Source organism: Ailuropoda melanoleuca, chromosome 15 (assembly GCF_002007445.2).
Source record: "Ailuropoda melanoleuca isolate Jingjing chromosome 15, ASM200744v2, whole genome shotgun sequence".
In the NCBI taxonomy this organism is placed as follows: Eukaryota; Metazoa; Chordata; class Mammalia; order Carnivora; family Ursidae; genus Ailuropoda; species Ailuropoda melanoleuca.
In genome coordinates, this window is record NC_048232.1 from 29,108,439 (window position 1) to 29,123,159 (window position 14,721).

At 40.4% G+C, this 14,721-nt stretch overlaps 1 long non-coding RNA gene across 1 annotated transcript in view; it reads left to right on the forward strand.

Moving 5' to 3' along the window:
• Window positions 1-14,721, forward strand: part of LOC109490298 — a 28,983-nt gene continuing 14,262 nt past the window's right edge. Inside the window, exons 1-2 of the long non-coding RNA XR_004620703.1 lie at window positions 1-326; window positions 14,300-14,537. This is a non-coding gene — a long non-coding RNA (uncharacterized LOC109490298). The remainder of the gene's footprint in view (window positions 327-14,299; window positions 14,538-14,721) is intronic.

Below are 14,721 nucleotides of genomic sequence, written 5' to 3' on the forward strand. Positions count from 1 at the left end.
AGGCAGGCACACAAGCAGTATTGATGAGTCCTCAGGTTTTCTGTGGAAGGGGGGCTAGAAATAGAGTGAATGATACGAAGAGATTTTGTTTGTTGTTTGCTCCTTACAATGGGTGTGTCCTCAGGGTTTCCAGGGCTGACAGAAGGGAGTCAGGCGGGAGGTACAGATGCTGGAGACGGGATAATCGGTACAGAGGGCCCTCCTCCTCCCCGGAGAAGGCAGCCACAACTGGGAATGGGTGGGCAAGGTGGAGATACACTTGTGGTGCAGGAAGCATGTCTTTCTTTGTAACAGGAAGGAAGAAGAAGAAGGTGGATGCCGGTCAGGTGAGGTGGTACGTTGGGTGTGTGGACACTGAGGCCGTTTTAATACTTGAGCAAACAGGAGACAAATTCTGTGCTGAGACAGAGGGCTGGGTGCAGGCAGGTGATGGGTAGGTGTCCCTATGAGACACCCACACGGCCAGTTCGGACTCAAATCCTGTGGCCTTTTGGGGATCTTTCTCCAGTGAGTCCAGGTCTCCTCAGAATGTGGGGTGGTTTTTTTCTGGGGCTTAGCTTCAAATGCATGAGATGAATTCCAAACCTCATGCATGGTCTCTGACTCTCCCACGTCACGCACACACGTGATAAACACTTTGCACTTTTTACTTAGTAAGTTCAGCTCAAAAGCTGTTTCTAGGACATCTACAATGAACAAGGCTTTGGGTTATGAAAAGGAATTACTGTTATTTCTACCTTCGAGGATCTTGTCCGCTAGTGACGTAAAATGCATTTCAAAGGGCAGCTGACCTTAGAATTGACTTTTCAATTATCTGCTTTCTTTGAATACCTAGTCCATGACTCCTTTCAACAAATATAAATGATAAGTAATAGCTTCTTTGGGAATACTGTGCTCTGTTAAGATGAACAAATTAGGACAAAATTAATTTTGTGAATTTATATAATAATTAATAGAAGTTCCCTGCTAATGTAGTGCTTTGGCTTTCAAAATGCTTTATATTTAATGTTACTCTTTAGAGCTTACGGGATATTTTCATATACACTATTTTAATATTTTATGTATCTCTTAATAAGTTCAATATTCATCCTTAAAGTGAATTCTTAACACTTCCCATTGGAAGAAAAGGAAAGCTTAAAAAGCTAACGTTTATTTAATGCCACACAGGTTCCAGGCATCTTACATATATTATTTAATCTTTACAAACCTCCATGATGCTGATGTTATCCCCATTTGACAGATACGTAAAAGCTTAGATCTTGACTAAGGTCTTTTAGTTGGAGGATATCTGAAATTCAAACTCAGGTCTGCTGATGGTTAGAAGTCTCAGCCCAGGTGGTGGCCAGGCGGGCCCCGGGCCTCTAGTCTGGCGCCCTCCCCTGCCCTTTCTGCACTGTGACTCCATGTTGACCATGACCGGCATCCCTCTGAGCGTTACCTATGCTGGTCTGCTAGAGTCTACAGCCCTCTCGGGGAATATCTTGTGGGTCTGACCTCAGGGAGCAAGTCAGCCTCTGGGCGAATTGGGCTTACTGCCTTGTGGTGTTTATGACATTGGCTACTTGATGCCTTTCTGTGCTTGACAGACAGTAATATTCATGCTTCCTCCATTTCTTACAAAACTTACAGGTGAGTCAAGGGGGGAACAAAGCAACAAACGAGAGACGTTTGTTAAGGGCTTGGGCAACATGGACAGATTGTGGCCAATTTCAGGATGAGTCCCAGAAGTGGTGAATGATCTGAAGGACAGATTCATGAGGGGAAATGTAACAACAAGAACAATATTAACAGTAAACAAATACAAGCCAAATCTCAACTGCATAGTTCTTGGCCAGTCCAGGGAGTGAATATGATTCTCTCCGAGGCCCACAGTCCCCTCAGGGCCCCCTGGTTGCACAGTGTCTTGGATATTTCTAGCATTCTTCTTTGAAACCAAACATAACTCTCTTCTGTCCCACTTCCTCTTTCTTTCATAATGAACAACGACCAAATTCCCTACCATTTCCGTGATATATCAGTTATCCAGGGATATTTGCATTTTAAATGAGCACCTCTATCTCCCCTCTCCATTGTGAAGGGATTAAAGCTTTGACCCTGAAAACCAGTTTCAAAGGGGAAACTGTCTTGATTCCTCTCAAGCTGATTCTCTCAAAGACAAATTGCAGCCTCTTAGGTTTTGTTTACTGAATTAGTATCACTTGAAAAACCCCAAAAACCAACCAAACAAACAAAAAACAAACAGAAAAAGGCTGCAAGATATTTATCATTCCCCAAGATACCAACTTCCAATATGCTCTAGTGGCTCTGTGTTAACAGGTAGTGTATTTGTGAAGCAGCACTCATCCTTAATGTATTTGCTCGGATCACTTCCCCCCAAGAACTAGAATAGGCCATTCCAATCATTTCATGCATTTAAGAGGAATACTATGCATTCAGAAAAAAACACATAATTTAGTAGTTTTATTAGTTCAGCTATTGCCCCTACCTCTGAGTTGACAATTTGCTTTACATAGAATAAAAGTTACTATGGAAGCAAATGTTGCATTGGGACAAAACACACACTGAAGAAAAAGATTCATCTCCAGTATACTTTCAGGGCTCTTGGCTTTACATAAGAGGACAAATTCTTCTTGACTTAAGTCAGAGTGGAATTGGTTCAATGATGTTGGGGATGTCTTACAATCGATGGAAAGACTCAAGAACTAAATGACAGGAACTAAGGGAAGCTGGGGAGCTGGAACCACAGCCAAGGCCACGCCCAGCGCAAGTCAGGGAGGCTCCCTCTGCCTCACCACTGCCATTCTGCCCACTGGCGCTGCCCTGAAGCCCCACCAAAACCATGCCTGTGGGCCCTGCCCCTGCCTGAGCTGCTGCTTCCCTGCTCCATTCTGATCACTGACTTCAATTTTAAAACTCAATTGGCCAAGCTCAGGCCACAGGCTCGTACCGTGTGGAGGTGGAGAAGGGGAAATTTGCCCCTGCTAGTTTCAAAGTGCGAGCTAGTCTTGTTTCTCATCAACACGTAACTGGGGAGTTCCCCAAATACACAAAGGGGTCTTCTTAATGCTGGATATCTAAAAATACACAGAAACTTAAATTTAACTCAAGCTGAAAACTCAACACCCTTGAAGGTAAAATTCTCAAGCAAGTGCAAATAAAATTTGGCTTGTTTAAATAATTAATCCATATTTCAACTTCCTTTATGCTATGGACATGAGCCTGAATCTCTCTTTCTATGTACTTTGGGGGCACTCGGATTGTCTTCCCAAGGGAGGCAGCTCCGTAAGATATAGGGGTCATGTGCAGTAGGGTACATAGTCAGGGAAAAAGCAAGCAGGCTGTCCTGAGATCAAATTCTTGCATTTAAATTTTTTCCTCTAGAAAATTATGCAAAATAATGAATAATGAAATATAGGATACAGTAAAGATCTGGATTGAAACATATACAGAGAACGATTCCTTTTGATAATAGAATTTTTTTTCCTGTTACAATAGAGAGGCACATTGGAACATATATACCAGGATACATGATTTTAAAAACAAATCAATGAAATTCAATAAGGATCTTTATGATGAGGTTTTGCTCTTCAGACTAAATCATATAAATAAATATTACACACACATTTGATACCTAATTCAGTTTATTCTAGAGCATGATGTACATGTCACACATTAATATATAATGTATAAAATATAATCATCATAATAAACAACATATAACTGTACATTACACATAATGTATGATCTATATTATATACATAGCATAGTATAACATATAGTTTATCTTATTTCTCCTTTTGCTCAGCTTGTCTCTTTACCTTTTATGATTTGTTTGCACATTTTGGAACTCATTAAGTGCTAGTCTAATAGAAAAAGCATTATTACTTAAACAGATGATGGGAGAGAAGGCTACAGTAGTATTTTCGATGATTTCATTGGGGTCTCTTCTTGTAATTGTGTTCACCGTTTCTGCCAGTGGAATGGGGAAATTGAAAGTTGGCTGGATATCATTTCAAGCTACTATTCATTCTCATTTCTCCATTTTATTTTTATAAGACAATTTCATTGGCTAGTGCAAAATATCAGACACATTTAATTAAGCCATCAGTGAGTGGCCAGTGTTACGAACAATAAGAGGAGAGTTGAAAAGGTTTTCGAAAAAGCAGAAATAATAGGAGAATGGGCAGGGAAATAAATGGGCGAATGACGCAGAAAAGCCTCATGAAGTGCGTGATAAACAAAGCCAGGTGTGGGAGAAGAAAACCTTGCTCCCTATGCCTTTGCTAGTCCATCCAGCTGTGCTCTCCGGGAAGCCACTCTTTAATCTGGGCTTATTAGTTTTGGTAGTGAAAATGGCTGCTATGGATTTAGGAACAAGCATGTGCACATATTGCTTTTTTTTTTTTTTTAATAAGGACGTAATTCTCTATTGTGTTAGTGGGGATGGTTTCTACCCACCCATCTGTATAGGGTAGAGATTCAAACTTCCGCCTTATACCATGTGTACTTGCAGTGAAGCACTTCATAAGTTCGAGCCAACATCACATTCCACAGAGCTTAAGAAAACCAATGCAGTGCAGAATCTGGCCTCCCAGGGTGTGGACACATCTACTTATGCACTTGGATTCCCTTCTTGCATGAATCACAGGAGAAGGCATGATTATGCAATACTCACAATTAAGGGCTGTGGAATTGGAGAAACCTGGGGAAAATCACAGCCCCACAATGTGCTAGATATGTGCCCACAAGCAAATTGTCCCAACTCTCCAAAGCCCTGTACACTGATCTGCAGTGTGGAGAGTCACCATACTCACTTCCCAGGGCCGTTGGCAAGAGTGCATGAGTAAAAAGCTCTCGGGATGCTGCCTGGCATGCGCTACTTATTATAATCAGAATACAGCTGTTAATTCTTCTATGCTTTATAGTTCTGTAACAACTTCCACATATTTTTTCTCATTTCATCCTCGCTACCACCTATGTTGTTGATATTTTTAGTATTATTCTTTTATACATTTTATAAAAATTCTTTAAGCTCACAAGTATTGAAATTGATAGCAGTCCCTTAGGCTAGCAACCGGTGGGACTGAAGTTTTAACTCAGGTATTCATATTTTAAGACATTTTTCTGGACTCTTGTCATCCAATTTTTTTTTTGTATCCTGCTCCATCAGAATACTCCTTTTGTCTAATTCATCCTTTAAATATACATGTTCAGATGTTCCTATTGTCTGTGCTGTAGTAGGTTAATGGGACTATTTTTTTTTTGGTGTCTCAATTATGATTTCACATTTCTTATGGGTATACACCAAAACATTTGAATTAAAATAGAACTACAATTCTTATTTAATAATGGAGTGTCTGAAGATGTGGTGTTTCTTTTTTATGCCATTTTGATGTACAATTGAAGCACAATAAACTGCATATGTATAAAGTGTAAATTTGATGAATTTTGACATATGTATAATTCATGGATCCATCAGCACAGCCAAGATAAGGAACATTTTCGTTGCCCCCCAGAGTTTCCTGGTGCCCCTCAAAACCTTTTCCTTTTGCCTCCTCTCACCCCTTCCCCACCTTTAAACAACCACTGATCTGCTTTATATCACTACAGATAAGTTTGTAGTTTCTAGAATTTTCTATAAGTGAATCATACAATATTACCCTATAATCAGGACATATGTCAGTAATCTGTTCCTTCTTATTGTGGTATAGTTTACCACTTCAGGAATGTGCTCCTATTGTTTATGCATTGAGCTATTGATGGACGTTTGACGTTTCTGGTTTGGGCTATCACAAAGAAAGCTACTATGAACATTGGTCTACAAGTCTTTGTGTGATTATATGATTACAGTTCTCAACCTAGGAGGTGGGTGGCTAGGTTAAACGGTTGGGTAGGTGTATGTTTAATTATGTAAGAAACTGCTTAAACGGTTTTCCAAAGTGGTTTTACCATTTTACATTCCTGCCAGCAGTATGTGACAGTTTCAGTTTCTCCACATTTTTGCCAACACTTTGCAGGTCAGTCTTTAATTTTAGCCGTTTGAGTACCTACTGGTACCCAGCGGTATCTCCTTGTGGTTTTAATTTGCATTTCCCTGATGACTAATGAGTATCTCTTCATGTACATCAATGCCATCTGTATATCTTTGTTTTGCTTGTTCAAATTGGGTTATTTGACTTATTATTGAATTATAAGAGTTTTTCTATAGTCCAGATACAAGTTTTATATCGGATATGTTTTGCAAATGATTTTCTCCCAGTCTACAACATACTTTTTATTTTCATGATGATCAGGCATAGGAATTATCACCCTGAGTTTTTTAAATCTCAGGACACCCCCTTCTTTGTCTTGGATCTCATTGCCAATTGCCTGTCTAGGCATTGCTCCTTGCTCATTGCCTTTAGTACACCAGCTCTGCTTCTTAGACTGGCCTTTTCTCAGTCCTTGCAGTGGTCATTCTTCTGATTCTGTGTTTGGTCCCCTTACTGTCCAACCATAAGATGTGTTTTTAGCTCACAGAATTGTAGACTTTGGTGGAGTAACTGCATTCATTAGAACCCTTAGCACATTCAAGCAAAATATGGCTACATAGAGACAAAACCAAATATTGACTAGTTCATGATATTGGTGAAGAATCTAGTCATTCATACTTATTTATTAAACAGCCGCTATGTGTAAGGGCCTTCTCTATGACTCTAATGGTCAAGAAAGGGATTCTAAACAGCTGACTATAGATTTCTGGAAGACTGACGCCATATGCTAATTCCATGACATTGACAGAGGCTAGGTGAGGGTGGTTATAAAAATGTAAGTGCTGCTCTTAGATATGGTGGCCCTACAATTTAGTTCAGGAGACTTTCCAAGACTTTCCAAGATGGATAACATCACCATTCAACTGAGCTGTTTACCACGAATCTGGGGCTTTTTGCTCCTCCATTGAGAATACATATGGATTTCTTTCCATGACCTTTACACATTTCAATGCTCTATTTGCCTTCTGAATTCACATAATTATTAAAGGGAGATTGTTTATAATGGTTAAAGAGTATCCAGCTGCTGATTATTTTGTGTCAAATTTCCTTGAGTCCTGATTATAGACTATGGAATCTCAAATGATGAGACTCTATCTCAGTTCTGGGTAAGTTTAACTGCAGATTTAGTTAGTACTTAGGTCCATCCATTCCCCATGTTCACAAATTTCTCAGAATTTACTGCATAGGCTTGTTCCTCCCACCTCCACCCTACTGAATATAAATTCTAGAATATTGATTTTAAATGCAGCAGTCATCTCTTCAGGATAGATCCTTGGCCCATTTTCTCAGGGGTGGGAAAATTTGAAAAAAGTAACTGAGAAGGATCAACTCCCTCTTTGTTGCCCTTACAGCCTGTCCTGGCAATCACTGCTCCTGGAAGGCACTTGGCTGGTCCTGGCAGGGACAAGTTCCTCCTTGTTTTTCAGATAGCCTCTAGCCGAGGACAGTCATCTGTGGCCTTTCTTCGAGTCATGGACTGACATGCTCACACTTGGCTTTCTTTTTGTACAGAGTTAAATAGTCAATTGTTCCTTGCCATCTGGACACTGCTCACTAGCAAATTATGGAACAAATTTTCTATTTTTAGTTTCTTATTTAGGAGGAAAAAACCACATAAGGCACCATTATAATCAAGTATAGTTTCTTTTTCTCTATTCTTTCTGCCTTCAACCCTCCTTTGTAGATGGCTGTTATATGGTAGAATCAAGGTGAACTCTTAGTTCATTCTATAGAAATTAGCTGGTTTCCATTACAACTTAAGCTGAGCATTTTATGGTGAATTTCAGGTTCTTATACAGGTCTTTCTAAGAAATGAGTAACTGAATAGAGAGAAACCTAACGAAAACACTAGTGTTTGGCTTCCTGAAGGGAAGGAGTTTGGACATGAGAGGGTGTGAATTATAGGGAAGGCTGGTAATAAAATGGGGAGTCTGCAGGAAGGAGCCTTGGAAGGTTTTGAAGGTAAATTCCAATTAGAAGATAAAAGAAAAAGAAATCTATTGCTAACGCAAGGTTGTGTGAGGGTATTTGCAGCTGGGAACATGATTAGAATGCAGAGGTGATAATAAAACACAAGTGGGGAAGGGAGACTTTAAAGAACTAAATGAATAAAGAAGTAAGGTAAAATATTTTAAATCATGTTTAATGAGCTTGAGATAGAACAAGCCAAAAAGCAGAACTGAAATGTGCTGAGAAAAAGTGAAAAAGAACCCAAATACACCTCTTCCCTATAATGAGGTGGGGGATGGGAAGAGATGCAAGGATCCTTCCTCATAAAGGGCGGCAGGGAGGGGAAGTCTAGGCAGGAGGCAGAAAGGAACTGGGGGGGGCTCCCCCTCCTGCACTGCCCCCCTTCCCTGATACAGCTGCTTTTCTGGGTTGATTATATACATCTAAGTGCCTTGAGTCATTTTTATCCGCAGTCCCCCTGCATCCTGACTCATGTCATTGTGCACTGGGCTGTAGCAGGCAGGCCAGCGTGCAGATTCACAGTCTGACACGACATTGATTGATCACCTCCTCATTTGGTACTTAATCATACACTGCAGCATATGCCACTTCTTTTTTAGTTGAACGTGTTTCTTCTCACCGGCCAGATTGAAAGCACTGTGAGGACAAGGACTATCGTCTATTCATCCTTGCTTTTCTCATGGCCCCCCATCAATTGCTATAAGCATAGAGAGTGGGCAAGAGATACATGCAGGATAGAGAACTCTGCCCCCTAGCTGTTGCAGTTTCTAAAAGGTCTTCAGGAAAAAGACCATCGAGATGTGGGGGCCATCTCTGGTAATTCTGCAGTCCTCAGACTAATCCCAGTGTTCTTGCATGTCCAGGGACTGAAGAGCAGTCAATCCACTTCCCATTTTTGCACCAAAGCAGCACTTGAGTGGTTGCTGTCTTTCCAAGTGATAGAGAGACTGAGAAGCTGCCTCGTTTACTTCCTTCTAATTGCGTAGTACGGTCAGTTGTGCCTCAATATTAATGGAGTCCCACTGCTAGAGGAACGGGGGATGGAGGGCTTGGAGGCTGGTTATGCAACCCACGTCTTTGCACCCGGACTCCTGGGCCATACTCACTGTTTTGGATTCAATGGGGATTTTTCACCTAGCAATTAAAAAAAAAAAAAGTGTATGAGAACAGCCAAACATCTGTGTGGCTGGACTATATAGCAATGCATGGCTGATTACATATGTGATGTTCAAAAGAGATTCAAAAGAATGCTTTTTTTTTTTTTTTTTGTAACTAGCAGTTTTTCATTATGACTAGGGTTAGCTGTCCCACATTGATCACCATTCACTCTAGGTTGACATCTTGGCTTTAGCTCTGAATATTGTGTTCTTGGATTTTTGCTTTCCTAATTCTTGAGTCTTACTCAATGTTCCCTAATATTTGATATGAGGCCCTCTCAAGCCCTTCATTACCTCAATGTGCCTTCAAAGTGTCACTGGGCCTGCTGCCATTGCTGCATTTGTGGCAATTGTTGGTGTAGATGTCATGGTTTCTCTTTATGCAGCTCCATTCCCTGTCTTGAATCTTACTCTCTCATTCTTTTCAATTCTGGATCCCTCTAACCATAGCAGAGACTCAAGTGATTGCCAGGACAATGGTGGGGACTGTCACAGAGAGGGAGGAAGGAGGTTTGTCTTAATTTGGGCTGAACTTAGAAGGATGGATAGGATTCAGAGAGGTGGAAAAGAAGGGAATACAAAGGCACTTTTTTAAGATTGTGGGCAGACCAGATAGACTGCGCAGTGAAGAGACTGGAAAACAGCCAGTGTTTGGGCTGTGGATGAGCTAAATGCTGGCTGAGGAGTTTGGCTCTTCTCCTGCCACTATGACAGCCTGATGAAGACGAGCTGGGGACTGGGGTGATGAATGCTTTGTTTAGGAAGAAGATGAAAGTGAATTGACGTAGACCTTGCTTCTTCAAATCCAACACCACACTGGCAAAATGTTCACAAATTACCTATTTCACAGGTGATTTTTCTGGTGCACATTCAGAGCTGACATGAAAAATTTGCCAAGACAAACTTTGCTTGCTTTTACTCAATGATTGAAACATCGAGTCTTGAAAATTTCAACTGATCATTTTCTCTAGGATATTTTACAAATATTTCTCTATTAATATTTGAACTGTGTATATGCATGTGTTCCTGAATGCCCACTGCGATAGTCATTCTAAGATGGTCCTAAAGGATCCCCGTCTTATGAATTCATGCCTTTTTGTGATTCTGTCCACTTGAGTGTGGGCTAGATGTAGTAACTAACTTCTGACATATGGAGTATGGTTAAAGTGATGGTATGGAACTTCCTAGATTAGGGTACAAAAAGACTGTGACATCCATTTTGGGTGTCCTCTCTCACATTCTTCCTCTTGGAACCTTTGCTCTAGAAGCCAGTTACTACATTGTGACACATCTTATGGAGAAGCCCATATCGCAAAGAATCTATGTTGTCAGTCAAAAGTTAGTGAGGACTTTTAAATAAAAACAGTGAAAATAAATCATAAAAAAGAAAAAGGTAAGTGAGGACTTGAAGCCTGCCAATAACCAGGTGAATAAGCACGGAAGCAGATCAACCCACTTGAGCCTTGAGACGACTACAGCCCCAGCCAAGACCTGGACTGCAGCCTTGTGACAGATGACAGACCCTAAGTCAGAAAACCCAGTGAAGCTGTGCCCAGATTTCTGACCCAAAGCAATGGTGAGATAATAAATACTTGCTCCTTTAAGCCACTAAGTTTTAGATAATTTGTAAGACAGCAATACATACATTAATCATGAGCTTATGGGGTAAAGTTATGGTATGCCCTTGTGGTAGGATATAGGTCAGTCATGGAAATGACAAAGTAGAAGACTATTTAATAACATGGGAAAATATTCACAACATGCTCTAATTTGTCAATAGCAGATTGGATTGTTACTAAATAACTTGTACTACGTAGTCCAAGATATATATGAAAAACACTGGGCTCAGTTTCACCAACACATGTGTACAATATGGATGATGGAATTTATGACTGGTATGTTTGTTACTTTACAAATTTCCTACAATGAATGTACATTAATTGTAGAATGAAAAGGGAAAAACCTCATACTCTTAAACTGCACACGTAGGGCAGGCCTCAAACTTAGTCCTAGTAGCATTGCACTTGAAGGTATGAGGACATTTGGGAGTGGATTTCTAATTAGCTGGAGGCAAACTGATAGCTAGCGCTGTTTTAAACTCAAGTTCAACATTGCAAATGAGCAGTTTGTTTAAAATAAACATCCATTATTTATGAAAATCAAGGAATGTCTTCTGGCATAGGTAACATTCAGCACATCAGAAATGTCCTTGATGCTCTGGTTGTGCTGGTCATTGTCACAGGATTCCAGGCACCTGCACTGGCACTTTGCTAGAAAGTGTATGTAGCTCAAGAGGAGGACACTCAGACCACAGCTGGCCAGCCAGCAAGAACTAGAGGAGGTCTGTGAAGACTAAGAGTTCAGGAGATGTTTTTGAAACTGCTTCTCGTGCTCAATAGAAACTTAACATTTCCTCTCTACGTTTCCCATGCTAGTTTTTTCCCAAGTTGTCCCTTGTAGTTCAAGACAAAATCTGTGCACCATAATTAAATAGCTGCCACAGCAAAGGGAAATGGCTTTAGTGGTTTGCTCCTAATCATGGTTTTAAATTCCTATAGGACCCATTCAACTTTGCAGAAGATCTATTGGATTTTGGAAACAGACATTATGGTGATTTGGCTCAAACAGAAAGACAGCCTTTTTTTTTTTTTCTGACAGTTCTGGAATTTTCTTCAGTTTTGTGTCAGTATTATTCATGGTTGACTTTAGTTTCTCTGAAATACCAATGTGGCGCTCACTCAAGCAGCAGAAGACACAGCTTGGGTTAGTACCTGCAGGGGAGGATAGCAGAGGGAGTTCAGGGTCTGATATCAGGTGGTGGAGTTTAGGTACCTTTGTGACCTTCCAGATCTCAGTTTCCCTCATCTGCATCAAGAGTACTTGTTTCATAGGAGTGCTAGGAAGAGAAATTGAGGTGATGCTCTTAGAACCATGTCTGCTATGAAGTATGTGTTCAATAAATATACTTTAGAGACTTAAACTACTTTGGAGACTTATCAATAAATTCTTAGTAGAGCCCTTCCCAAAAAAGGACTTGGTTTTAATGAGCAGATTTAATCAATGGGAAATATTTTGTAGAAATGGAGGATTTAACAAATTCTCAGATTATCAAATGGTGATATCAATTTATCAAATGATAAATCGATGGAGTCGAAAGGAAAAGTGCAGGAGAATAATGCAGACTTGCTGGATATTGGGTAAAGCTCAAATTCCATGGTCCTTTAGGAAATGGGAAGTAGGGCTCATTACCATGGATCAGGGAGGTTTCTAAAATTCCCAGGAAGCTTCAGAGGAGGGAATGGCTATAAAACGTACCTGACCCCAGGCGACCCTGGCCCAGGAAGTTTCAATAGCCTTCCAGTTGGATCAGGCCAAAGGGTCAATTTTTTTTTTTTTAAGAGAAGGGGAAAGGCAGTAATGTGGGAACTGGTTAGGAGAGCCTGTGGTCACTGCTGCTCTGAACTCTTCCGGAAAGAGAGAACAGAACATTTGAATCATTTAATGAGGGTTGCAAGTTTCAGAATTTAAACTAGTTTCTGCATCTGGTAACCCATGTAGACGATCCGGGAGGTAAGATAAAGAGGTTAAGAAGATAGATGGAAAGATGGACTAACTCTTTGGAGTTTGTGCAGTCTAGTGTGTTACTGTTTGGATCTATCCTCCCTTTGTATTCTTGTGAGTCTTTCCAATTTTCTTCTAAGAGTCTTTATATAAGTTTAGGGTTGGGGCATGTCCTTACCAATGGACCAAAGGACAACAACAAGAGTACTACATGCCTACTTTGCACCACATGCCTCAAATATATCATCTCAATTGATCTTCACAGTGCCTGTGTAAGGAAAAGACTAGAATACTCATTTCACAGATCAGGAATCTGAGGCTCAAAGAAAGTAAACAACTTGTTTTAAGTCATACAGCTCAGACATGGTAGGTTGAAGTTCAGGCACAAATGTATTGGAGAACAATGCCTATACACTTTTCTTTACTTATTCCAGGATCTCAGAGGTTGGAAAGGGAACAGTTTAAGCCAGAGGAATTCACTTGTCCAAAAAGTGCTAAGAATTTGTTTTGTTGAGCTCATTTGAGCTCATTGAGCTCATTTCTGGAGCCTGGTCTGTTCACAGAGGGCTCTAGTCATAGTTAACTGGGTGCTATCCTCCTTCATGGAGAGTGATTAGAACGACTCTTCAAAACCACCTGCAATGTAAGTGACTGTAGGGATGGGACCTTGAAGTGGTTTGTGGTTGTCAGTAAACACAATAAGTATAACAGTGAAGCTTGGTAGTAGGGAGGGATGAGAGAGCTTCTGAAACACAGCTTCTGAGAGTTAGGAAGGCCTATGAAGGCAGGACGACTTAGTTTCCTGGGGGGTTTCATCAATCCGCTCCCAACTATAGGTTTCAGATGTATCTGCATATATACTTTTGAAGTTCAACTGGTTTATTTGCCAACAGATGCCCCAATCTACAAATGGGCCAATTTCCATTTGAAGTTGAAAGAGTTATGTAGACATTGCCATGATTTAGTCCATTCATTACGTGGGCAGAGGCTAAGTCAAATTAGGTGTTTAATTTTCTTCTCCATTTCATTTCTATCTTTAGTTTCCTTCCGAAGATGTGTAACCAAAAAGTTAAAAGAAAGAAAGAAAGGAAGTAAGAAAGAAAGAAAGATCGATCTCTTCTCTATGTATATTTTATCAACACAGCCTCAGCTTGAGATCCCTTGGGAAAAGCCTTTCAAGACAGGCAGAATGATGTCCTTCCTGCCACGACATAATTTTCCAGCTGCCAGGGGAAAACTACATATTGTACCCTAAAGAACAACCAAGAGAGACTAGATAATCACTCCCTAAGGACATTTGCTTCAGCTTCCCTCAAAAAGGCTGTAGAAACAATCTTGAAGTTACTATTAACTCTACATTTTAAAAGAGACAAAATGGATTCCTGTCCTTCCTTATTGGAATGGCTGTAGTGAGTTTCACAGGTGGGTCTCCATTTTTATTTAACAAATGATAGCACAACTGGTCTAAGGCATGGGAATAGCGAGATTAGGGCAGATCACATCTGGGCGAAGATTAATCTTAATGGGAAGAAAAGTCTGTGGAGGGATTCAAATTTCTTTCTTGGTCTTTCTCCCAAGATGTTCCTGTAAGTGCCCAAATCCTGTGATGTCTACAGCAGTATGTGTGAAAACCACATGTTTTGATGCAATACAACTCTACACAATTCTTTTCTGGAAGCTTATAAGAAACACGTGCAACTTTCTTAGAAGCACCCCCACTGAGAGCGAGGGCAGCCTGAAGAGTCTCCTTTTGCATTTGCTCAGACTTCAGAGTGCTGTGGACCAGCAGTGACCCAACCCCTCCAGTACCCGCCAGGTGAAAAGTCAAATTTCCTCTTTTTTCTTTTCTTTTTTTCTTTTCTTTCTTTTCTTTTCTTTTCTTTTCTTCTTTTCTTTTTTCTTTTCTTTCTTTTCTTTTTTCTTTTCTTTTCTTTCTTCCTCTCCTCTCCTCTCCTCTCCTCTCCTCTCCTCTCCCCTTTCCTCTCCTCTCCTCTCCCCTT